Raw genomic sequence first — 27,583 nt, 5'->3', positions numbered from 1 at the left:
GCTAAAGAGGACAAAAGGGCAAAGTATATAAAATTGAAATGATCCCAGAGAATCACACTGGAAGATATGCTCTATGAGGGGAAGGATCTTGTCTGTTCGGTTCACCATAATCCCCAACACCTGCCTGGTATGTAAGCATAGTAGGTGCCTCGCAAATATTTGTAGACTCAATGAATGAACACATAGTCAAGATGTATGGTCCAGTATCAATGCCATTCAGCTAGGTACCTGCTCTTATCCAGCAGGCTTTTAGTTAGCAAAGCGTAGATCACCTAATGCAGACTTGATTTTAGTGACTGATAGGAACTGAGGTTCCTCAGACCAGACCAGGAGGAACTCAAGCCATTGATGGAGAAAGGGAGGACTTAGGGCTTAAAGAAAAGAAAATACATGTTTATCGAATGCTTGTGCTTTACTCACATTATTACTTTTGCTTGGTGCAGTAGCTCTGAAAAGTAAGTCTTATTAGTCTGTGTGTTTTATTAATGAGGAAACTGAGATCAGATAGGCATGCCAGTAAGAAGCTGAACTAGGATTTACTTCTACCCAGATCTTTTCCACCCACAGCTCATCCTGATTAGATAAATTGGTGATGGAAGGAGAGTGGTAGGGGCTCTTTCTCCAAAAATTTGACTAGGTCATAGAATGGATTTATTTATTTATTTTTAAGAGAGAGAGAGAAAGCATACATGCATGAGCATGCATGAGCAGGAGAGGCAGAGGGAGAGAGAATATCAAGCTGACTCTGCACTAAGCGTGGAGCCAAACGTAGGGCTTGATCACTCAACCCTGAGATCAGGAACTGAGCCGAAATCAAGAGTCAGACACTCAACCAACTGAGCCACCCAAGTGCCCCAGAACAAGATTCTTTTAAATGAGAGTAGATATGGGAAGACATTTATCAGTATTTCTGGGATAAGCAGGTGTGGCCAACATTCGCCTGCAACCCTCTTCCTCCTTTTGTTCTTCCATGAATACCTGTCCATATTTCCCTGCCAAGATGAGATGCTTTTACTCTTTTTACTTCTTGCCCCTGCACAAGGTACATTATATTTGACTCTGTTGTCAACTGTGTCATAGGTAACTGATGTATGTTAAATATTACATATATAAACTGTGCTAACATCGGCTGCCAAAAGTAATGATATTTTGTGACAGTTACTGATAAAACAAGACAGACTGTTTCTTCATTCATCTGGCACTTGACAGAAACAACAACCATTGGCTTTGAATGACGAGGCCTAAGCTCTGGAGCTGGGCTTTGCTTTTACAATAGCTGTGCGAGCACAATCATTGCAAGTACTGTGACAAAGGTAAAGGAGGTGTATAGGAAAGCCCCACACAGATTTCCCTTGAAAAGAAACCCTGCTGCAAGTAGCACAGTGAACTTTGCAAAGGGATTCCCAAACAGACAACTTTGCCATGTCTTCTCCCATGAGATTTGAAGCTTCTTCTATTTCCTGCCCATTCATAGCTAAGATAGCGGGAGGAGGAAAGCCAGTGTTCTGTTAAATGGTGGATTTTGGTTTGGAATAATCTGGCTTAGTCACTTCATTAGGGAATATCCAACTGTCAGAATTTTAGAGTCTTTCCTCTTGGGATGGTGTCTTAGTACATTCACAGTAATGTAGGTTCTTTCTAGCATGCACCTCAAAATTCTTCCAGCCTCTACCCATTACCCACTTTAAAAGCCACTTTATGTTTTTAGGAATTTGTTATAATAGCACCCTACTTCTCAGTACCAATTTCTGTCTTAGTCTATTCGGGCTGCTACAACAAAAATACCATAGACCAGGTGGTTTATAAACAACAAAAATTTATTTCTCACAGTTCTGGAGGCTAGGAGGTCCAAGATCAAGGTGCTGGCAGATTGTTTGGGAACAGCCCACTTCAAAAATGGCTGTCTTCTCATTGTGTTTTCACATGGTGGAAGGGGTGAGGGAGCTCTGGGGTTTCTCTAATAAGAGCACTAATCCCATTTGTGAGGACTCTGCCCTTATAACCTAATCACCCCCAAATGCCCTACCTGCAAATACCATCTCACTGGGTTTAGGATTTAAACATATGAATTATGGAGGGACACATTTAGTCTGTGGCAGATGGTCTGTTTTCCCAAAGATGAATCTCATCTTTTTATTGGGGTATATAAGCCTGGCTTTCAAGGTTCTGAGAGACACATGGAGAGAGGGTCTATGTTTGAGTATGTGGAGGTGGGGGAAATTTTTCACCATTCAGTAGTTAGACTTTCACTTCATGCCCCTATTTTCGGTATGGCACAGCCTCCCTCAGCTTTGTCTGCCATTCCTGAATCTGCATCTCTCTGGTCTGTTTTCTTGGCAGTGTAAAGAAAGTTCTCTGTTCTAGTTTTCTGTTCAGATGGGAGAGACTGCTTGGCAAAGAATGGGAGAAGGAGATCTGTGAGTCTGACTTTTCATACAACCTTTCAGTGAATTCTCTTTTCAAATCTGTCTTCCACTTCCAATTTCAGAGACACTGGTACGTCTCATTTCTTCTAAAATTTTGTTGCAGCTGTCTCCCCTCTGTTCTCTTTGCCTTGATTTATGCCTCCCCCTTCGCCATTTTATTTTGATGAGGTTTGAGGTAGAACAGGAGGTAAATGCATGTATTCAGTCTTTCATGTTTAACTGGAAGACTCCTCCCATGAGCTCTGGAGGATCTGCTTGGCAGCAGTTACTCCTATTGGGTGGGTGAGTGGGTGAGGGTTGGTTACAGAGAGGAGTGAGCTTTTAAACTTTAAACTACATTAAGCTTGGGAGATCATACCTAACTCCATGATTTGACCTTGAAGAGAATGGAGAACTTGCTGAGTATGAGTAGAATTAGCTCCAGACAGCTCAGACTTCAAAGCTTAACTTTTTGTATTGTCATTGAGTTAAATTTTTGAGTTGCCTAGGACAAGACTACAGTTAGGAGATATTGTGATAAGATGATTAAGAAGCCACCCAAAAAAAATGCTAACTTGGTTTTCTTTGGGTATATAAAAATCTCTTGAAAATTCAAATATTCTTTAATCATTTGTAACTTACTGATCTAGTTGAGTAGGGAAATTGGTTATATATAGGGGATTTATTAAATAAGTAAAAAATGTTGAGAATTATGAAGGAAGTTAAAAATATAAAGAGAAGGAAAGCTAGATTGAATCCTGTGATATTGGATTAGATTTGGATGGGTTCATCATTTTCTTTCTTTTTTTTTTTAAGATTTTATTTATTTATTCATGAGAGAGAGAGAGAAAGAGAAAGGCAGAGGGAGAAGCAGACTCCCCGCCAAGCGGGGAGCCCGATGCGGGACCCGATCCCAGGACTCTGGGACCATGACCTGAGCCGAAGGCAGACGCTTAACCATCTGAGCCACCCAGGCGCCCAGGTTCATCATTTTCAATATATAGAGCTAAATATAGATATATAGATGCAAATCTATGAGTGTACATTTTGATAATATAAATAACTAAATTTAGATGTAATTCTGTGGTGTGTGTGTGTGTGAGTGTGTGTGTGTACATATACATACATTTCCTAATTCTATTGACAGGACCTGGGAGCAGGAGTGCCCCAAGAGTGAGGGATGTATCTTGGAACTAGATCTTGGCTTTTAAATACTATTCTCCATTAAAAGCAACCAAGTCTCTTTGAGTAAATAAATGATCGATTACTGGTCTAGGCAGAGGAGACTGGAATATTTTTTGACATCAGAAAGTAAAGAATGTTTGAGAAATGCTGAGACATATAGAAAGGATATGGAAGCCAGCTTGAAAGGGCTCCCACTGGCCAACTCTGTGACAATTTGAGTATAAGAATAAAAAATAATAATGGGGGCGCCTGGGTGGCTCAGTTGGTTAAGCGACTGCCTTCGGCTCAGGTCATGATCCTGGAGTCCTGGGATCGAGTCCCGCATCGGGCTCCCTGCTTGGCAGGGAGTCTGCTTCTCCCTCTGACCCTCCTCCCTCTCATGCTCTCTGTCTCTCATTCTCTCTCTCTCTCAAATAAATAAATAAAATCTTTAAAAAAAAAAATTTAAAAAAAAATAATAATGGGTTATAACCCATTAAATAGAACAGGAATTCACAAGTCCATAGTGATGAATAATGAATACATAAATAGGCAGAAGAGAAAATTCTTACAGCAAAACAGCAACTAATAAATATAGAAAGAATGACAGAATTAGAAAAACACCATTTGGCAATTGTCATAATAATAATCAATTCAGGCAAGAAACATCAGTGGATGCTAGAAATAATGGATTAAAATTTGATGAAAAACAGGGTATTTACTTAGTGTCAAAGTATCTCCCCACAAAGTAATTTTTAATTACAAAAGGGAAAAGAATAACTTTATAGTGGAGAATCCTGGCAAGCTCCACCTTAATCAAGTAATCTAAGTTAATAACACCAGTAATGAGACAATTTAAATTATGTACGAACCAAAGGGATGCAATAAGATGGAAATGTTTGTGTTCTATTCTTGCCAAAAATCTTAATCTGAATCTAATCATGAAGAAACATGGGGGAAACCGTATTGAGGGATAGTCTACAGAATTACTGGCCCATACTCTTCCAAAATGTCAAGATCATGTAAGTCAAGGAACAACTGAGAAGTAGTCTCTGTATTAAAGGAGAATGAACAGAAATGATAATTAAATACCACATGTAATTTTGGATTGCATTTTTTTTTTTTTTTTTGCTATAAAGCAGTGGTTCTCAAAGTATAATTTCAAGAGCTTCACCACCACCTGGAAACTTGGTTAGAAATACAAAACTTTGGACCCCATGCCAAACCTACTGAATCAGCAAGCCTGGGTTTGGGACCCAGTAATCTATGTTTAACAAGACCTTCCATTGATTCTGATGCTCATTACAGCTTGAGATGTACTGCTGTGATTGTTGGGGCAATATTAAAATGGGGGTACATGCTAATAATATATCAATGTTAATTTCCTGCCTTTCATGGCATTGTTTTTAGAAGCACATACTAAATTATTCAGGGGTAATGAAAAGTCATGCCAGCAATGTACTCTAAGTGAATCAAGAATATGCAACTTTTCTATATGTCTTAAAAATGCCTAAAATAAAATAAAATAAAATAAAATAAAATAGGAGGGGTTAAGTTATATATTTGTCATATTAGGAAAAAAAGTCTGACTCATATTCATTCCAACTGCTTTACTGTAATCAAGTGCGGCCCCAAATACAAAGGATATATATTCCATTACATGTATGGTTAAATCTGCAATGGAAAATAGTTTGTTCTCCCAAGAACCATCTGTGTTTATTTTCAGGTTGAACCAACCCTAAGGTTGCTAACATTCTTTAAAACCATGTTGATGAATGACACAATCTCTGAATCACATCAAAGCCAATATGGTTTCTTTGGGGATTCCATATCAGAGGGAAAACATTTCTGCTGAATAGCATCTGTCTATCCATATGCAGAAAGAGTCAACACATGAAACTGAAAGATAATTGTTTTCAAATAATTGGCTAGATGACATACACAGCCCCTCATTCTCAACTGCATTATTAGTTAGTTGCCTGAATGCAATCCATGATGTGATTTTTTTTCTATCACTGTAGATTCTTTGCAAGACTTCCCATTGCACATAACTAAAATACAGCAAGAGCAAAATAGAGCCTGAGACAAGTACATATGTTGGATTAGATTCAAATATGCAGGGTTTTATCTAGAAGGAAAAATCCTTTTCGTGTTAGAGAGGAAGTGAATCAGGCCCGTGGACCTTGGCTAACTGACCAATTCACAAACATTAGTGGTTGGTGGTTGTTTTTCTACTTTTGGTTGTCTACTTTGAAGCCATTGTACAACATCCAAATCCCTAGCTCCATTCTTCCTGGTGTTGTGGTGGTTATGCATTTGTTCTGATACTGTGAATGGAGAGTTCCCTTCCAGCTAGTGTTCCTTCCCCAGCCATAATCCCTCAGAAGAACTGAATCTGATCAGTTATGTCACAACTGAAGAAGACTGCATTTGTTTTAACAAAGTTTATTTAGAACATCCTGCTGCTAATGTCAGCACACAGATTGGGCAAGTTCCACCAAAATAACTTTCAGACTATTTGTACTCAATTAAATGTTTATTTAAAATTTCCTTTGGGTTTTTACTGCTGTAAATGTATTGTTCATTTTTCACATACCAGGCACTGTTGTTTAGTCTCAAGGGCATTACTTGTTACAAATTTAACAACTGTGACATATTAAAAACAACATTTAGGAAAGAAATTAGGGTTGAGAGGATATGACCAGATGTTTCCATGGTGTTTCACCAAAATGTCACTTAAATGCCAACAAGATTTTAAAAGGAATTTTTTCCCAAAGTCTCTCTACCCACTTGACTGGCCCCCAAATATACCGCTATCATAGTTGTATTAGAAAACCCATTTAATTTTCATTTTAATCACAGTTTTCTTGAAGGTACTTTCACTGTCCTTTTTTAAAATTCACTATGGCAATAAAAATAATCCTGGCTATGCCACAGGCTACTTTTGTAACCCAAATTTTCTTATGACCAAATAGGGATGTTCCTCCTTACCTCCTATGATTGTTATAGAAGTTACAGGACATAATGTATGCGACACTCTTAGCCCAGTACTTGGTACACAATACTAACATACAAAATAATGTTCATGTTATTACAACCAGTGCTTATTATTGATACAAGCAAAAAACCCCACTAAGTGCCCTGGTATGTATGTCCTTAGAAAAAAACGCAGACTTCCCTGCAAATCTCTGTTAAGTTTCAATCTTTCATTGCGATTGTCATTTAGCTGTAGGAGAAGAGCCTATCAAGAAGCAACTTCAGAAGAAAGACATTATTATTTTTAAATAAATCTAATGGTAATTAGGTGAGGCCTCTCTGAGCTGATTTCTAAATCTAAGAGCAATTGGAAAACGAGCCTGCAGGTAAATACAACAGAACAGAGAGACTATCTGCACCCAAGTGGAGGATTCCAGGTTTGCTCTCTCTGTGGGAATTCTGTTGATGTCAGAGGGTTAATAGAGCTTTTTAACAGTAGACTGGGGCCCTGGAGTTTTCATGATTTGGCCCACATTCAAAAATACACAAAAATATAAAAGTCAGTGAAGCAAATGCTGTTCAACAGAGGTTTTTCAGGGCAAAGGGATAAGCTTGATCCAAAAATATTTTGGAGGGTGGAGACATTCCAAGCATACCATTCCATGCCTGTGCCAATGGAATGTGGGCACAGCACAGGAACAATGTCCAAGGCTGGAGAGCTTTATAAGACCAGGGAAATTTTGAGTGAAAAACACAAAGCAGGGAAGAACTTGCCCCCACCAAAAACCAAGTGTCCCTATTTACAGGTTGAATAGTGAATTCAAGGTAAATTTTAGGTCCATGAACTATGAATTCCAAAATTTGGTGCCAAATAATTATAGTTGCATTTTGCAAATGTACAGCTCTACTCTGGTCACACACACACACACATACACACACACACACACACACACACACACACTGAATTGGAAGGAGAGATTGAGCAAGTTCAAATTATTACGTTTAAATCCCATACTGGAAATAACATTTTGTCTCTTTCCATTATCTTTGACTCTAGGCTGGTAAAGCTGCCATAATGAAAATTAAAAATAAGCACAAATATGGACTGCTTTTCTATGTTAATCATGAAAAGGGAGTAACTTCTAGACATTCCAAAACTTTTTGAAAAAAAGTTTATTTGCTTGTAATGGTTATTTGCTTGTTAATGGTTGTTGTATTTTTCTCATCAGTGTTTGTGATCCTTCAGGACATGAGAGGATTTTGATTTTGAAAGATCCCTATTATTCCCAAGAACTACCTTGGCCCATAGTTTCTGGATATGGTTGTGTCCATTTGCAGTAGTTCATCTTCATTCCTCTCTGTTGGTAAACTGAGGAAATAAGGAGACACGTGAATGTCCAAAAACGACTTAGGATTTTTCAACTGAAAAGTTCAGTCAAATGTCTTTCAAAAAATACTTTGCAGACTGTTTTTACGAAAGAGGCATTTCTTTTTGCTTGACCTGATAATCTACTTAACTGAAGAAGAGCAATTCAGTTTATGGCAAAGAACCATTCAGGAGGTTGCCTGGAAATGGGATGACTAAGGGTTTCTCAAAGGTGGGGCACAGCTCACCTCAGAATCCCCTGGGGAGCTTTTAAAACTTCAGATTCCTGGGTCCCACTGCAGCCCTACTGAGTCCAGATTTCTGCAGGTGGGGACTGGGAAGCTGCATATGTAGTGAACCCTGCAGGTGATTCCTAAGCATCTTTAAATGCAGGAGTCTTTTTAAAGTGGAAATTAGTAGCTATATCATAAAAGCCAGTGGTGATTTCTGCCCTGGCACTCCTCTAGCTTTGAAGATAGGGTCAGTGGTGCCCATGCTTTTGGGAACATTCCAGTTTGATCCGTAGAGCAAGTCATTTTCCCTCCTCTTAATGTTTTCTCCTAGCTCTGTTTTTCTCCATGGGCTCAATCATACAGTCTTCACACAATAGCATTTGGAATTGAGCAGTTTCCAAAACGTTGTTATTATTGTTGGTCATTGCTTTATTCCTAATGCCTCTGCATTACTGGTCAGTGACCATGATCTACATTTTCAGGCAAGAAAAGGGATATATACTATCAGCTGAGTCACCTGACCCTCACAAGGTATGGAGTGTAGTTTCTTACAACACCTTATCTAGGGCCATGGTTCTCGGCCTTGACTGCACATTAGAATTGCTCAGGAAGGTTTAAAACTCCCAACAACCAGGCCACACCCAGACCAATGTCATCCCAACCTGCTGGGGTAAGACCCAGGCATCTATACTTTGTAAAGCTCCCCTGGTGATTCCAGGGTGCAACTTAGACCAAGAACCATTGTCCTGGAGCATCTGTAGAAAGTGCATTGAAGCCTTTAGGACACCCAAGGGAGATAATCAGTATTTTTCTTTACAGACAATTTCTGCTATCTGCAGTACACTCTAACAGGAGGAGAAAGTTTAGGAGGTATTTCTTACAGAAATGTGTTCTTGGGAGAGAATTTTTAAGTTTCTTTAGAGTGTTCAGCCACCATTTCAGGAGATCCAGTGTGAAATGCTATAGTGTGAATGTTGAAGTTGTTTGAAGTACACACGCATAGACTTACCCATGGTATGAACCATCCCTGCCCACCTACAAAACTCCCTGCACCAACCTAATACTTTGTTTGTTTCAGAGAATCTATGAAATTTATCAGTCTTTGGCTGTCTTCTCAAGAGCCAGTAACAGATCTCCAGTGAGCTGAAACAGGAAAAGTTGTTTTAAACCATTGACTGCTTAATAAATTAGCACTAGACGCCTCTTAGCCTAATTTATCTCTGAAAGCCAGTTTCCCAGGGTATCAGAGCAATACCACAAGAAAAATTATTTCCATTAAACACCACAAAAATGTCTTTCCTGTGATACTTCACTGAAAGGATGACATGTACGAGATTCTCAGTCACAAAACAGGAAAGAAATGTTTGAAAGTTAAATTAAAAAGTAAAGCACAGTTAAGATTTTATTGAGCTTAAACCCCATTCCTACCCCCTAAACATATAAATCTGTTCTGTGTTCTGTGTCTCCCACTCAGATGGGTGATAAATTTTGGATGCTGAATTCTTATGTCTCTAAAAATAACGTTTACCTAAAGTGAAGTGCAACATCTGGGTCCACTGGGGGAGCATGAAGTGGCCTTTCAGGTTAATTATTTGTGTGGTCAGGTTAGATTTCCCAACCCTGAAAATGATACCAGTTTTGTTTCTTTTGGCCCCTGCCCACCACAGGTAAAGAGTCTTGTCCCAGTGACTTTCCCATAGATCTGCTCCTCCATGCAGAATGTTGCCATCAATGCCCCAACATTGAGGACGTGGAATATTTTCCATCTGCTCTCTGACCTGAAGGACATGGAAGTCCCTCTGCTATTGTGGTTAGAAATAGAGTGAAGAGTCACCCCAGTGCTGTCATAGTGGATGCCGTCAGAACAGATCCAGGTTATTCTCCCTCTAATATTCTCAAAGGAATGTCTCTCTGCCATCTCCATCAAAGGGTATGTCTGCTTGTCTAGACCAGAAAGTAGATTGAGATGGTCCATGTGCATTTTTAGACAATACCCAAGTAGGGGAGGTAACAAGGCTGGCGTTAGATTGATCATAAGAAGAGCTCTTCCCCTGCCCTTTCTAACACTCTAGACCATATTCCGAAAGAGGCTAATTCCGTGGAAAAAGAAGCCTTATGAAGGAATGTAGTGAGAGCAACCAGCTGTCCAGGGTGATCCTAGGAAATGATGGTCTTTATTTCTTATTTCTTAAAATATGGATAAAATCACAGCTTGAAATAAATTTTTAAAATCTCTAGATCTTTCTATAAATTTGAGTCCAAACATTTTCATCCATAACATAAATTTTTCCAGGCAGTGACTTGAGACCTGGGAGTTATCTTTTCATTTTTCCCTTTTGCCTACCAAATTCTGTTAATTCCTTCTCTTCTTTTCCATTTTCTTGGCCACATCCTCTCTTTACGTATTGTTTGAGGGTAGTCAGGAGAACTTGGCATATCTGAGTTCAAATCAGTTTCCCAGGACCATCTATGTATGCAGAGGCTTATCTCAATGAATGGATACTCCCGAGTCTTTGGAATTTCAGGGGTGGAAGGGGGCAGAGGTGTGGGTCTGTAGTCATAAAACATGTATTTTTAAAAATTTAACCGGAGGTTGCATAACTCTCTGAAAATTTGAGGCTCAAACCTGGCAAGTTTGTGGTGCAGGTGGCTTGGGAGCTGCTGAGTGGGTTCACCTTTGGCATGCTTATTCTGGAAACCTGGCTACAAGACTTGGGCAGATCATTAATTTATAGGCCGAAAGGCAAAAGACACTTAAAAAAAAAAAAAACTTCAAAGGATTGAAATGGTGCAGCACAAGATGGCTTCATATACGGGAATAATAGGCCTTTGCAAACTAACTTCTCTTTACTCGAGTTATTTTTGCAAGCAGAGATTCCGGGTAACTAAGAGCCATTACACTTTATATGTAACAATTATAAAAAACAGCAATGTAAATCTGGTCCTTTGTTTCTCTTAACTTGCCACAGTACCATGATTGTGTTAGCATTAGCAAAGTGAAGAAATTGTTCAAAGAATGAAGGTGAAAGTGAATTAAGTGAATAATTCAGGGCCTTAAGTTTTTCTTTCTTAAATTTTTATTTATTATTTATTTATTTTAAGATTTTATTTATTATTTGACAGAGAGAGAGATAATAAGCAGGGGGAGCAGCAGGCAGAGGAAGAAGCAGACTCCCCACTGAGCAGGGAGCCCAAAGTTTTTCCTTTTTTAGAATATCAGTTATTGAGACCTGAACTTGTCAGTAATTACCTGTATTATCTTTTAATTCCACTTTGCCTAGGTAGCCTCAGATTTTTGATTTGTAATACAAGAATAACAGTGATTTTGCCTATCCCATGGGATTATAATGAGGATTAAATAACAAACGTGAAAAATGTGTTTAAGAAGGCTTTTGTACCCTCTGAAGCACAGTGCTTGTGTTTGCATGTTGTAGGTATGTATGTGTTATTCAAGTAATGCGGATGACTACTCTCTGGCTTATATTAATCCTTGGAATGTTCCTCTTCAGGTCACTTTCAGTTGATATAGATAGGTAGATGGATAGATGATAGATAGATAGATAGGTAATAGATGGATGAATGGGTAGATGAATGGGTCAAGTGTAATTGTACAAATAGTTATATTTCTATTTTAAATATATAGAATTTCATTAATAGTTACATTTTATCAGATAATAAAAAATTTAGAAGTGAATCCAAACTAGGAGATTAGGTTGAATGGATTTTACAAATACTGTTTGTGTGGCTTTAAATATAATTTTAGGTTCTTTCAATAGTTAGGACATGTCCTCCAGTGCAGTGCTTTCTAAATGTGGTCCATGGACCCATGCTGGTTCATAAACTATTTGTTCCTAGTAGCAATAATAATGAGCACATGATCTAGTTCACTACTTTTATTCCCCCATAAAAGTTTCTTGGTTTCTATTTTGGCACAAGCTCTTTAAGTTCTCATGAATTGGAAAACAATACTTTGTCAACTGTAGTAGCACAGCCCTAATAATACCTTACTATTTGGGCATTCATTCCTTCAACAAACATGTATTAAGCACCCTTATTAGTTAAGGTAATCCTAGACATTGTAACAAATAAGTCCTGAACTTAATGTAATAAAAACCTATTTCTCAGAAGCATCATAGTCTATGCAGTACTCTTCATCTGGTGCCTTTCTCTGTGGTTCTTGGGAAAATGGCTCCTTCTGTCTTGTGGTTCACTCTTCTCTAGTCCACAGAATCCTCTGCATTTGGATAGCAATGGGAAAAGATACGGTGGGGAAGATGCAGCCTTAACCATTAACCATTAACTTTAACTGTTAACCATTTCAACACATCACTTCTCACATTCTCTTTCTGAGGACAAGTGCCTTCCCTTATCCCTATGCAAAGGGACTGGAAAATATAATCCTTGGCTTTGTAGACACTTCTGTGGGTTTTTTGTTTTTGTTTTTGTTTTTAGAAAGAGTGTGTGCATGCGTGCGTGCATTGGGGGGTGGTTGCAGAGGGGCAGAGGGAGAGGGAGAGAATCTTAAGCAGGCTCCACACCCAGCACAGAGCCTGACTTGGATCTTGATCTCAAGATCTTGAGATCATGACCTGAGCCGAAACCAAGAGTCAGACGCTTAACCAACTGAGCCACCCAGGCATCCTGGCTTTGTAGACACTTCTGAGCATTACCATTTCATTAGGGAAGGGGAGCAAAATATTTTGATGGTCACCTAAACCAGTGCTTTTCAAACCATCTGTGGTGAAGGACCAGTTCTATTTTTAAAAATTGTAAATCTATCACAGCCTAATGCTTGAAAAAAAATCCTATAAAATCAATTTCTAGAAAAATAAACCAAGGATATATAAAATATAGTTCAGTTTTTTATTACTGGATTCAGCAGACATAAAATTGCTAGTTTCTCTCCTTAGCTCACTGAGGACTGATTGGTAGCATCACACACACACACAGCACCATTTATGAACCACACTTGAGTTGCATAGTTCTAGATTTCTGGAGCTAAAACCAGTAGTGAACATGGAATTTTTTTTCATGTAGGGAAACAGATAATAAATTAATAAATAAGATAATCTTATAGTAGCAATAAGCATTATGAAGACATGTGACCCAGTGTCTTCTAGAGAGGCCTTCTTGAGGAGGACCCGTGTTATGATCAAAATAGAAAAGCAGATTTAGAAAAATGTATTTAGAACAAAAGAATATAACCATGTTTAAATTTATTTGTTATGCTTCATTTTAATTTCTGACTTCAAAATTTTCATAAGGATTCAGAAGGTAGCCCCTTGAAAAAAACAGAAGGTAAAATAAAAATATTTTAAAATCTTTTTCTCTTTTCCTGAAATAGAATACATATTATTTTTATAGCAGCTTTATTGAGATATTATTCAGAAACCTTATAATTAACTAATTTAAGGCATACAATTTAACAGTTTATAATTTACTCACAGATATGCACAACCATCACCACAACCAATTTTAAAATGTTATCATTATCTTAAAAAAAACCCACAACATTAAAATAACTCTGTACCCTTTAGCTATCAAATCTCTCTATCACCCATTGCCCCCAGCCCTAAGCAACCACAAATCTACTTTCTGTCTTTTGCCTATTCTTGACATTTTCTATAATTGGAATCATATAATATATGTGGTCTTTTGTGATTGACTTCTTTCACTTAATGTTTTCAGGGTTCAGCTCTGTTGTAACATGTATCAGTACTACTTTCCTCTTTATGGTGGAATAATATTCCATTATATGGATATACCACATTTTGTTCATCCATTCACCAGTTAATGGACATTTGTATTGTTTCCATTTGGGGATAATATAAATAATGCTGCTATAAACATTTGTTTGAGTCCTCCAACTGTGTTCTTTTAAGATTATTTTGGTTATTCTGGGTCCCTTTGGCAATTCCATATGAATTTTAGGAACAGCTTATCAATTTCTATAAAGACCTCAGCAAGGATTCTGATACAGATTGTGTTAAATGTATAGATTAATTTGAGGAGTATTGGCATGATAACAATAATAAGTCTTCTGATCCATGGACATGGGATATTTCCATTTATTTATATCTTCTTTAACAGTGATTTCTTTTACCAATTATTTGTAATTTTCAGAGTATTAAGTTTTTCACTTTTGTTAAATTTATTCCTAAATATTTTATTCTTTTTGATGCTATTGTAAATGAAACTGTTTTCTTAATTTCATTTTCAGATTATTCATTATTAGTGTATAGAAATACAATTGATTTTTGTATATTGATCTTGTATTTTATGACCTTGCTGAAGACATTTATTATTCTAATAGTTTTTTTAGTGGATTCCTTAGGATTTTCTGTATACAGGTTCATATCATCTGCCAATCGAGATAGTTTTACTTTTTCTTTCCAGTCTAGATGATTTTTCTTTTTCTTGCCTAATTACCCTTGTTCAAACCTCCAGTATAAAGTTGTATGGAAGTGGGAAGAGTGGACATCCTTGACTTGTTCCTGAAGTCAGAGAGAAATCATCCAGTCTTTTATCATTAGGTATGATGTGTGGGTTTTTGTGCATGCCCTTTACCAAGGTGAGAAAGTTTCCTTCTATTCCTAGTTTGTTGAATATTTTTATCATGAAAGGGTTTTGGATTTTATGAGATGCTTTTACTTCATCTTTTGAGATGATCATGTGGTTTCTGTTTTGTATCTTATCAATATGGTATATTATATTAATTGATTTTCAGATGTTAAACTAACCTTGCATTCTGGGAAAAAATCCCAATTGGTCATGCTTTATAATTCTTTATATGTGGTAGTGGATTCAGTTTGTTAGTGAGTGGGAAAGTATTACCTCCTCTTGTATTTTTTGGAATAGTTTCTGAAGAATTGATACTAATTCTTTAAATGTTTTGTAGAATTCACCAGTAATAGTTGATTTATAGTGTTGTTCAAATTGTCTATTTCTTAGTTGACCTTCTGCTTTTGTTCTATCTATCCATTATTGAAGTGAAGTACTGAAGTATCCAACTACTGTTGTTAAATTGTTTATTTCTCCCTTCATTGTCTTTGCTTTATGTATTTTGATACTCTGTTTTTAGGGTCATATATGTTTATAATTGTAATATCTTCCTGATGTATTTATCTTCTTATAAAATGTCTCTCTTTATCACTAGTAATGTTTTCTGTTTTAAAGTCTATTTTACCTATTAGTATAGCCACTCCTGATTTCTTGCAGTTGGTCTTTGCATGATATATCATTTTCCATCTTTTTACATTCAATATATTTGTATCTTTGATTATAATGTGTGTCTCCTATAAAAGCATATAGTTGGATCCTGGTTTTTATTTTTTAATCCAGTATTTTTTAATCCAGACTTTTGCTTGGGTTGTTACATGATTCACATTTAATGTTATTATTGATATAGCTGGATTTATGTCTGCCATTCTACTCTTTGTTCCCTATATGTCTCATATTTTTTTTTCTGTTGTTTCTCCTATACTGCTTTGTTTGGCATGAAGTGAATATTTTCAAATACAGCATTTTAATTCTTTCATGATTTTTCACTGTTTTTTGGGTCATTTCCTTAGAGTTGCTCTAGTGCTTATCATACATACACACACACATACACACACACACACACGTCATATTGCAGTGAGATATAGAAACATTATTTCTGTAGAGCTATATTCTGTTTTCTCCTTTTTGTTATGTGTGTTATTTTTGTTACCTATTATTGTTATACATATTACTTCTGTAAATATTACAAACCCAATAAAACATTGTTATAATGCTTACTTTACATTATTTTATGACTTTTTAAAGATTTTATTTTTGTAAGTAATCTCTATACCCAATGTGGGACTTGAACTCACAACCCTGAGATCAAGATTTGCATCCTATACCAACTGAGCCAGCCAGGTGCCCCAATTTTGTGACTTTTAAGAAAGCTGAGAGGAGAAAGGAGAGCAAGTATATAATTATAGCTTTTGTTATATTAACCTTCTTATTTATCATTTTTGCTTCTCTTCATTTGTTTCTATGGATTTAGCTCACATCTGGAGTAATTTCCTTGGGTCAGTAGGGTTTTGCTCTCATCCACCTCCTTTGTGCTGTTATTGACAAATATGCTACATTTCTATATGCTTTGGTCAAACAATTAAGAGAAAGAAAAAAATGCATTTGCACTATCTTTTGTAATTACATTAATTGCCTTTACTGGTGCTTTTTGTTTTTTTTGTGTGTTTTTGTGGGGTGTTTTGTTTATATATAGGATATAGGATATAGATAGATATAGGATCCTATAGGATCCTATATAGGATATAGATATATAGATCCTATATCTATAGGATATGTGCAATCCTATACATTACTCCGTGCTCACCATGGTAAGTGTACTCATCATACATTATTAACTTTATTCTTGACTATATTCCCTATGCTGTACTTTTCATCTCTGTAACTTATGTATTTATTTATTTATTTATTTTTATTTTTTTATTTTTTTTTAAAGATTTTATTTATTTATCTGAGAGAGAGAATGGGAGACAGAGAGCATGAGAGGGGGAGGATCAGAGGGAGAAGCAGACTCCCCGCTGAGCAGGGAGCCTGATGCGGGACTCGATCCCGGAACTCCAGGATCATGACCTGAGCCGAAGGCAGTCGCTTAACCAACTGAGCCACCCAGGCGCCCATCTGTAACTTATGTATTTATAACTGGAAGTTTATACCTCCTAACCCCCTTCATCTATTTTACCTATCCCTTCACCCACCTCCCATTTGGCAACTACCAGTTTGTTCGCTGTATTTAAGAGTCTTTTTTTTTCTGTTATTGTTGTTTGTTTGTTTTATTTATTTTTTAGATTCCACATATACATAAAATCATGTGGTATTTGTGTCTAACTTATTTCACTTAATACACTCTAGGTCCATGCATGTTATTGTAAATGGTAAAATCTCATTCTTTTTTATGGCTGAGTAATATTCCTGTGTGTGTGTGTGTGTGTGTGTATGCCGCATTTTTTCTAGCCGTTCATCTATTGATGGACACTTGGATTGCTTCCATATCTTGGCTATTGTAAATAATACTGTAATAAACATAGAGGTGCCTATATCGTTTCGAATTAGTGTTTTCGTTTCTTTGCATAAATATCCAGTAGTGGAATTACTGGATCATGTGATATTTCTATTTTTAATTTTTTAAGAAACCTCCATATTGTTTTCCACAGTGGCTGCATCAGTTTACATTCTCAGCAACAGTGTCCGAGGGTTCCTTTTTTCACATCCTCACTAAAACTTGTTTTTTCTTGTCTTTTTGATTCTAGCCATTCAGACAGGTATAAGGTGATAACTCATTGTGGTTTTGATTTTCATTTTCCTGATGATTAGTGATGTTGACCATCTTTTCCTGTGTCTGTTGACCTTCTGTATGACTTCTTTGGAAAAATGTTCAGGTCCTCTACCCATTTTTATTTGGACTGTTTATTTTTTTGTCGGTGTTGAGTTGTAGAAATTCTTTATATATTTTGAATATTAACCCCTTATTGTATATATCATTTGCAAATATCTTCTCCCATTTGGTAGGTTGCCTTTTTGTTTTGTTGATGGTTTCCTTTGCTATGCAGAAGTTTTTATTTTGGTATAACCCCAATAGTTTATTTTTGCTTTTGTTTCCCTTGCCTGAAGAGACATATCTAGATAAATGTTGCTAAGGTTAATGTCCAAGAGATGGCTGCCTATGTCTTTTTTTCTAGGAGTTTTATGGTTGCAGGTCTCACATTTAGGTCTTTAATCCGTTTTGAGTTTATTCTGGTTTATGGTGTGAGAAAGTGGTCCAGTTTCATTCTTTTGCATGTAGCTGTCTAGTTTTCTCAGCACCATTTACTAAAGAGACTGTCTTTTCCCCATTGTATATTCTTGACTCTTCTGTCATAGCTTATTTAACCATATAAGCATGGGTTTATTTCTGGATTCTCTCTTCTGTTCCATTGACCTATTTGTCTGTTTTTATGCTAGTACCATACTGTTTTGATTGCTACAGCTTTCTAGTTTATCTTGAAATCTGGGATTGTGATAACTCCAGCTTTGTTCTTCTTTCTCAAGATTCCTTTGACTGTTTGGGGGCTTTTATGGTTCCATACAAATTTTGGTGTTATTTGTTTTTGTTTTTCAGCATTACTACAATGTGTCTGTTTGTAAATCTGTTTGTATTTATCCTACTTGAAGTTCACTGAGCTTCCTAGATGTGTAAATGAATGTTTTTCAGTAAATTTGGGAACTTTGTAGCCATTATTTCTTTGAATATTTTTTCTGCCCTTTCTATTTCTCCTCTCCTTATGGTACTCCTCTCCTTCTGGTACTGCAATATGTATATATTGTTATTCTTAATGCTGTCTCTCATATCTCTGAGGCTCTTTTCATTTGTCTTCATTCTTTTTTCTCTCTGTTCCTCAGATTGCATAATCTTTGTCAATTATCTCAAGTTAGCTGATTTTTTTTCTACCAGTTCAGATCTACTATGGAGCTCCTCTAGTGCATTTTTAAATTTCAGTTATTGTACTTTTCAAATGCAAAATTTTCATTTTCCCCCTATAAGTTCTATCTCTATTGATATTCTCTATTTGATGTTAACACTGTCATCATGCCTTCCTTTACTTCTTTAATCATGATTTTCTTCAGTTCTATGAACATATTAAGAATGTTTACTTTGAAGTCATTGTTTATTAAATCCAACATCTGGTCACTCTCACATGTAGTTTGTTTCCAGCTTTTTTCTAGTATAAAGAGCATACTTTCTTGTTTCTTTGTGTGTCTCATAGGTGTTTTTTTTTTTTATGGAAACTGGACATTTTAGATAATATATTGTAGCAACTCTGAGTATTGGATCCCCACCCTAGGGCTTGTTTATTTGTTTAGTGACTGTCTGGATTACTTTGGTGAAATCTATGTCCTCCTTACAGTTTGAAATCTCTGATGTTGCTACTTAGGGAGCACAGCCTTAGGTGTGCCCACAGTCACCCTGCGATGGAAGTGGTTTTGCAGGGATGGTCTTGGATGGTCTCTTTTTCTGACTACATTTAGTATTAAGTGCCACTAGTTGCCAGCTGATTGCTATATTGCTTCCAATGATACTGGTACATAAATTACTTTATTAAAGTAATTCAATCAAATTCTGGCTCCTTTGAAGATATAGTTGTAGAGGTAAGTATTTGAAATTTGTTCTGACTCCAGTTGTTCTTCCCATCTGTCTCTTTTCCCAATTCTTTTTAGCAAATTAGTCAGCCTGTAGCTTAGCATATATCTCTAATGAATCTATCAATTCTCTCCCATTTCCTTTTGCCACAGCTTTTGTTTTTGGGAATACCCTTAGGGTTGAACTTCTCTACATTCTATTGTGAATGAAGTCAGTTCCTTGGGGAGAGATCTGGAACTGTCTGTTCTGTAGACTACTTCTCCCAGGCAAAATCTCTGAGCCATGGCTCTGTACTGGAGGTGAGGACAATGGCACACTTCTAAGTGGCATCCCCACTTTGCAGCTGAGTGCTTTGTGGATGGGGTAGCAGCCCTAGATGTTCTTGGTTTGCCTCTCTTGTCATGGAATCCTTGCCCCCACAAACTGCAGCAAAGGCATTTAGGGTCCCAGTATTCTCAGGGGCACCATGCTCAAGGTAAAGCCTTTATTCCATTCATGGAGGCTGGGCAGAAGATGAGAGCCCCCTCTATTGGATGCATTCTCCTTGAACTTAGCCTCAGCAACAGGAAGCTGAGGTAGGATGAAAACTGCTAACATTCTGCCCCTCTTGGGAAGATAGTCCTCTAACTGGGAACTCAGGGGAAAGGTTTCCCTGTATTCTTGGCCCTACCAGTCTGAAGTAGTTTCTGTCTCAGTGCTGGGGCTGGAGAGAAGATGTAGTTCTTCATTCAAGTCCCACAGACTCTTGCAGTTCTTATTGGGGTTTAGTAGATATTTTTGAATAAATGCTTCTTTTTTTTTTAAGATTTTATTTATTTATTTGACAGAGAGAGAGAGAGCACAAGTAGGCAGAGAGGCAGGCAGAGGGAGAGGGAGAAGCAGGCTCCCCGCTGAGCAGGGAGCCTGATGTGGGGCTCGATCCCAGGACCCTGGGATCATGACCTGAGCCAAAGGCAGCCGCTTAACCGACTGAGCCACCCAGGCGCCCCTGAATAAATGCTTCTTTATTTTCTCTATGCCCTTAGGACTAGGGACCATTTCCATAGATTTTAAGTGTTTTTTTCCCTAATTATAATTTTCACCATTTTCATGGGGGAATGATTCTGTGGAGCATCTTGTGCTATCATTGCCCGAAGTGAAAACCTTATATGTTAATTTTTTCATTTTCTCATTCATTCACTCAATTTTATTGAGTGTGTTATGTGTCTGGTGCTGTGGTGGGAGCCGAAGATACAATAGTGAATAAAACAGACCTGAAACTTGCTCTAGTGGACAAGACAGAAAAAAGGATTAGAAACAACTTTGGCAAAGGTGCCCATTACATTTTGAATTAATAATGAATGAACAAGTGAATTGCATGAAAAAGTCTTAAGGAAATTATGGAACTAGTAAAGGCCTGTTGGATTTTGCTATAAATAGGTTATTAGGACTTTTTTAAAAAGTGGTTTTAATAGAGTACCATAGACAGAAACTCATGTTAGCTGGCAAAGGGTGAATGAAAAGAAAGCAAGTAGGCAAAAGTTGTGTAGCTATTCTTTGAGAAACTCAGTTTTAAAGGAAAGGAAGGGAACATGAGCCAGAGAGTTAACAGACTTTTTTCTTTCACCAATTCTACCCAACATCATACTCCAGAATTTTCAAGAGAAAGGGATACTTCTTGCATCCACCCAATTTCTCTTGCTGTAATTCTGTGCTGAACAAGTAAGCAGATGATTTAACTTCTCATATGTAACTGCCTACAGACAAAACCAAATGAAATGGACTAATTAGAAAAATTGAGAATTCAGTCTGTTGAGAATTTGTAATTCTCATTATAAAGGAAGTAATTGGCATTTGACCCCTGTGGGTTTGATTAGAATGAGCTGACCTCCCTTGGTCTTATCACCTCTAGACATAATGACAAAACTGATCTGGTCTGCAGAGCAAAGCTCAGACCTGGAGCAGGGGTTCTCCTTGCACCTGTCTGTACCAAACCCGAGCCACACTTCATGTTCTGAATTCATAGGATTTGCTAACACTGTGTTTTTATCAAATAATTTAACAGCAAAGACAGGTTCATTTGAGTTCTGCCTGATATATAATGGGATTATCTAGTATCTCTCCGGCAAACATTTTTAGAGAAAAGAAGAATAGAACTTCTCTAGCAGTTGTTGTTGCGAATGAATTCTCCTAAAGTTAAAATTAAATGTGAAAAGAAGTTAAAAAGGTAAATGAAGGTTGGGAATAATTGGACATGTGAAGGCCAGAAGGTAAAGTTACTATCTTGGATATTAGGCAGTAGGTGAAAGGTAGCTAAAGACAATAATGGCTAAAGAACTAGAGAGATCCTAAGGAGAAGAGAAGGATAAATGGCAGTGGGGAGATATTAAAAGAAAAGACAGAGTCAATGAGTTTTAATGGTACCTACTTTCCCCCAGCTACAAAGTCTGTTGTGTGTGTCCTGACAAATACTGAAATCAGTTTTGGCAAGGGGGCGCTTCTAACGGCATCCTACTAGGCAATATAGCTAGAGTACTTTTTTTCTCATTTGACTTGGGTTTTTAACCCAGCATGAAATAAGATTCCATTTATTCATTCAAATGTTTATTGACGCTAATAGATGTCTCAGTCAGGGTGTTAGGGACCAGGGACATAAGCAAGAGCAAGATAGAGAGGTAGCTGATATCAAGTTAATGGTCAGTTATTATTCAGTGTGATAATGTGAGGAAGTGCTTATGGTGTTATGGAAGCAAAGGGGCATCTAACTCAGACTTGGCAGATCAGCAAAGGTTCCCTATTAGGCTGGAATCTCTGGGACAATAGGATCTTGTCTATCTCTCTTGTTCAGTCTAACATCCCCAGAACTTAGGACAGTGGCCAGCATGTGATAGAAGCTCAATAAGAATAAGATGGATGATTGAATTAATCAAAACCTATCTTTACTTCATTTGCTTGGTACGGAAATAATCCCAAAAGGAGAAGCTGTCCCAAATCCTGTTCTTTAATTCTTAGTGTTTTCTTATGAGAAGAGAACAAACATATCTGGGACTACTGATTAATTCATCTGTCATTTATTTGCCCTTGAAGTTTCGAGAGTATCAAAATTTTAGTACAAACTTCCAAGCAATTGCTATGGCAACTAAAGTCAATGCAGTGTCAAGAAAGTATTGAATACATCTTTTAAAAATCAGGGGGAAAGCAATATGTAATGGCAACATTGCAGTGCAAAATACTTTGAGCCTTAACAATTCAGTGAAGCAAGTACATGTTCCTCTATGAGCTCTTCCAGAATGTGTCTGCAGTGTTTTCACTGGATATTTGCAGATAGCTGAGATAGCTAAGAATCACGTGATTATTATTTGCAGCTACTTCCACGCACCACAAAGAAACTAGCTGCCAACCCGTTTATTCTAGTGGCTAACGTTTGGGAAACAGACAAAACGAACGGCTTCAAAGGAATATCCTCACACTAAAACTCCCACAAATAGTGTGATATGAGGCAAGGAAAATGAATTTCAAATGAGAAGATTTACCACTTAGTAGCTTTTGTGATCTGGGATAGGTCAGTTAATCTTCCTGAGCCTGGTTCCTAATCTATGAAATGCAGGTATCATGATGTTGCCTATCCTCATGTCACTGCTGTGAAGATCAAAGGAGATCATGTAAGTGCGGGAACTTCGAAAACTGTAGAAAGCAATATGATTGTTAATTATTCAAATGATATTATGAATGGAGAATGGATTTCAAATTGCTGACCATGAGTGTGGTCCATGATGAGCAATCTTTAATATTCCATAACCAGCTCCAGAGCCCTTGACCCGTTAACAGTTCATCACAGAAAATACAGAGAGAATCTCATGCTGGGTGAAAGATTTCACACTGGGTAAAACAGTTTGTTTTGTTTTAAAAAAGGCTAGTCCTCTGATCAATCTAACAACCCAAATTGTGAGCATATGCCTATGTCCTTTAAGAAGGGTACACCTTTAATCGGTTAGGATGCTGCTTAGGCTCTCTGGAGTTCCCGCGGAAGGTGACATGGACAACTCACTTACCCCAGCAGCTGGAGTGACTAATTAGACAATCTGCACTGGTCTGATAGCTCGAGCTGTTCAAATAAAACCTGCCTTGATGGTGGAAGGCTCAGAGAAAGACTCGAAAGGGCAGGATTGGGGACAAGAATCATGTCCAGGGAAGACAGCCGAGCCAGCTGCTTTCTCTAAGCAAGTGTCTGAGAAGGAACATCTTTATAAGACTCAAAGAGTTTATTTTAACTATAAGTAACAGAAAAGAAGTACCAGTCACCACTAGCATGGGTGATCTTTATCTGCCTTTGTTGGCCCGCGAGAAAGAAAAGGAATCTTAAAATGCTTCCGTAGCTGCAGGCTCCTCACAGAGGACATCTCCTGCACATTGCTGACATGTCTTGGATTTTTCCGACCTTACCTTGTGTTGGAAGAAATTACCGCGGGCGTCAAATGTCCTGCTACACACGTGGCCCCACGTGGTTGTTATCAACTACCCCTCACGCAGCAGAATCAGCATTCCCCAGTCTGGTTCTTGTAAAGGCCAGTGATTGCTTTGTGAAAGGCTTTGTGATCCCCCTCCTGGCTTGGAAGCATCTCTCCCAGCACCTGTGAGCCCTCACCCTGAGAGATGGCTAATGTGCTAATTACTCCGAACCCAAAAATGTAAGCTGTAAACAAATGAGAGCTGTGTTTATAATCAGTCAGTTTTATGACCTTCCGATGGTGATGATATCAGTGGTGCTTACGCTGGAAGACCGCACAGCGCTCTCCAGCCGTGGGCCGCTTCTGTTGCTTGAGAGCAGAGAGACATGTGGCCCATTAATTGTAGTCTTTGCACTGAAAGGCAGGTTACCTTGGCCAAATGGCCAATCTGGCTCTTAGTATTGCCAAATAAATTATTTTAAAAAATCTCAAAGTCAGCTTGGATGGTTTTCAAATAATCTGTGGTTTGGGGCCTACACTCCCCCCCCATGAAAAACTAAAAATGCATTCTTTCTGAGTTGTAACTTGATATATACATGATTTGAAGACAGCGGGGAGACGCTCTAATCTCAGGGAGAGAGAGAGAGAGGCTTGGCCTGGATGCACAAAGAGCTCACCCCCTCTGATTTAGGACTGACCTTTGCTACGTCATTCTCCCTGCCCTTAAGCTGTTTCTCCACCTGAAGGCTGAGGTGGGGATGACTCCACAGCAGATGCCTGCAGAACACTTTGTTATCATCAGAACCAAGAGGATCCATGCTAAACGTAAATACCATAAAACGTGGCAAGAGAAATGTTTACACCAATCTGTGGTTTCTGATCAAAGCCAAAATGGCTGGGTTCTTGAATGAAAACTTCTGGCCGCACATGTGAGATTTGCAGCTGCCTTTGGCACCTATAAAATATGATTTGTGAGGTGCTGAACAATGTCCTGGGGGTCTCCAAAGGCTGCTCCTTTGGCACCAAGATCCTTTCATATTGAGTCCTGCCAATGTGGGGATATGCCGGTTCGAGAACTTTGGCTGCATTTTGGGCTTGTTAACAGTGCAAAAGACTTGCCAGAGAAACCCCACATGCATTTTGCCCCCAAGCACCTTACCCTTCATTTATAGACCCCTGGGAAAACCAAGCCCATCTGTTTCTCATTCATTTACACTTTACTCATCAAAATGTTGGTTTTGGTTGGATTCCTTTGTTTTCATTTCAAGAAACCTTTAAGAATGTAGAGTGGGGAAAAGATGGGTAATTAACCAGAGTGCTGATGACCCTAAGCTCTCTGTCCTGTTTCTAGCATTACTTTTAGTTCACTGGATGGTCGCAAGCAGTATTTTTTCCATTTATCCCACTTACAAATCTCTCTAAATTATTTAAAAAAAAAAAAAAAAAAGAGGAAAAGGAATATAGTGCTTTGCCTGCTTCACCACCAGAGACTTGAAAACAATCTAGAATCTGTGGAGATTTCATGAGGGGACACTCATGGGAGCTCAGATTTTGCCTTTTCTTTCTTTCTCTTTTGTTTTTAAAGAGCCAACTGCTTTTTCTTACATTCATGAAAGTGAATGAGTGGCTGGGAACTGTTTATCCCACCGGCTTTAGGGAATAGGGAAAAGAAGTCTTTTTTTTTTTTTTTTCTCCTTTTCTTTTCTTTGTCAAATGCTCACAAAACTATGAATATTTGTGAGCTGCAGGAAAAATACATACAGTCTATTTTCTGGTCTTACTGTTTTTTTAAAAAAAATCCCCTCAAAGCAGCTTTTTTTCTTAGCTCTTAGTCAAAATCAGTAGTTGTAGGCATCTTAAGTGGGGCTACATTCCTGCCTTGCTTATAGTTGTAAACTTGCTGATCTTTGGAAGTAGAAATAAAGTTAGATTACATCCTGTCCCCACCACCAGAAAAAGGGGTAGATAACTCCCTCCCTCATTCTTAGTTTACACATTCCTGAATAACAACCATAATCTAAATTGTGTAGGAACATGATGAGAAATATCTCATTTAAAGGGAGCAATACAGATAATTATGTATTGTATGTATTGTATAACCTTAAATAAGGTTCTTGGGTTAAGTTATCAAGTTTTAATAGTGATGAACCTATGGTACTATTATGAAGTATCTCAACATCTTATGTATTGGTTTTAATGATGTGACAATCAGCTGCCCATATAATTTGGCAAATTCATTTCCATTTTACGTAGTAATGGCTCTACTTTTTGTCATGTGTGCCAGATGGTAGGAGATCAATATAATCTACAAAACTGAAGTAATTGGACAAAGGAGACCCAACTGCTATTATGGGACTTAAGAAGTTCTAGAATTACCACTGCAGATATGGCTTTCTGTTAAATACCATTCAAGTGGGTGACAGCCTAGGACAGGCATTGAGAACCTGTGCTGTGAGAACTGGATAAACCCCAGCGGAAATCTGAGATCTGCTACTTCGTACTAGCCACAACAAGTTACTGGGCTTCACTCTTTCCTCATTGATATGGAATAATAATAGTGCCCAGTCCAGTGGTATGTTGATAATAGCCAATTTTCAAGGTATAAATATTCCCACTGTGGTTGGTTTCAGGTCGCCAGCTGGAGCTGGGAGAGGTCAGCACAATCAGTTACCCCTAAGCTGGTGCAAGCCATTGCCACACTCCACTGACAGTACTCAAACCTTGGGGTTGTGGGGGGTATTAAATGAGATACAGCATGTCAAGTGCTTAATATCCTGCTTGTATATGCTTTATTTTCTTGATTCTAAGATGCCATCAATTGTAAGAAAAGCCACCATTTAAAGATAGATATTAACGAAAAATGTTTACTGGTTGTATATATTCTGTATCAGAAATGAAAAAATTTACAGTTTGTGTTACAGTTGAGGCAATAGTGTTTAACTTGCACTAGGCATCATGCTAAGCATTTGTCATACGTAAGAAACCTCCACCACGCATGCGTAAGAAACCTACACCACGCAGGCTTTCGGCTTATGGCTGTATTTGTTTGCTTATTAAATTAGAAGTACTCAATCAAATGCTAATGCCCTGGGCCTTCTGGCTGTTTCATTAGACATCTTACCTGTTGAAGGTCTCTTTGTCATACCTTCTGTTAACCTACTAGGGCTACTATAATAAAATACCACAGTGGGGGTAGCTTAAACAACAGAAATTTATTTCCTACACTTCTGGAGGCTGAAAGTCTAGACCAACGTATTAGGAGGTTTGGTTTCTCCTGAGACCTGTTTCCTTGGCTTGCAGATGGCTATCTTCTTGCTGTTTCCTCATATGGCATTTTCTCTGAGCACATGTATCCCTGGTGTCTGTTCCTTTTCTAAAAAGGATACTAGTCCTGTTCAGCTAGGGCTTCAACATACGAATTTGGTTGGGGGGACACAGTTCAGTTCATTACACATGTCTTTAGGCTGTGTTTTAATTTCCTAGAGTTGCCATAACAAATGACCACAAACTTGGTAACTTAAGAGAACAGAAATTTATTCTCTGGAGGCCAGAAGTCCAAAATCAAGATGTCAGCAAGGCCATGTTTTTTTTCTGAAGGCTTTAGGAGAGGATTCTTTTTTGCCTCTTCTAGCTTGTAGTGGCTCCAGGTATTCCTTGGCTTATGGTGGCATCACTCCGGTTTCTGCCTCCATTTTCACATGGCCTTCTTTTCTTCTCTCTTCTTCATCTGTGTCTTATAATGACAGGTGTCATTGGAGTTAGGGTCTACCCAGTTAATCCAGGATGATCTTATCTCAAGATTCTTAACTCAATTATATCTGTAAAGACCCTTTTTCTTT

The 27,583-nt window shown here is 37.9% G+C and overlaps 2 long non-coding RNA genes across 4 annotated transcripts in view; one reads left to right on the top strand and one right to left on the bottom strand.

Annotated features, from left to right (window-relative positions):
- LOC123861606 (uncharacterized) overlaps positions 1-27,583 on the top strand; it is a 149,374-nt gene that overhangs the window by 48,415 nt on the left and 73,376 nt on the right. The window lies entirely within an intron of this gene.
- Positions 26,586-27,583, bottom strand: part of LOC129046542 (uncharacterized) — a 90,757-nt gene continuing 89,759 nt past the window's right edge. For 2 of the 3 annotated variants that reach the window (XR_010405184.1, XR_010405185.1), the window contains one exon: positions 26,590-27,477. This is a non-coding gene — a long non-coding RNA (uncharacterized LOC129046542). Of the gene's footprint in view, positions 27,478-27,583 lie in introns of all 3 variants that reach the window. The other variant, XR_010405181.1, reaches the window with a different exon arrangement.

This window comes from Mirounga angustirostris, unplaced genomic scaffold, assembly GCF_029215605.1.
Source record: "Mirounga angustirostris isolate CCGP_5_RB_7025 unplaced genomic scaffold, mMirAng1.0.hap1 SCAF_9, whole genome shotgun sequence".
Lineage (NCBI taxonomy): Eukaryota > Metazoa > Chordata > Mammalia > Carnivora > Phocidae > Mirounga > Mirounga angustirostris.
This window is presented reverse-complemented; position numbering and strand designations above follow the sequence as displayed.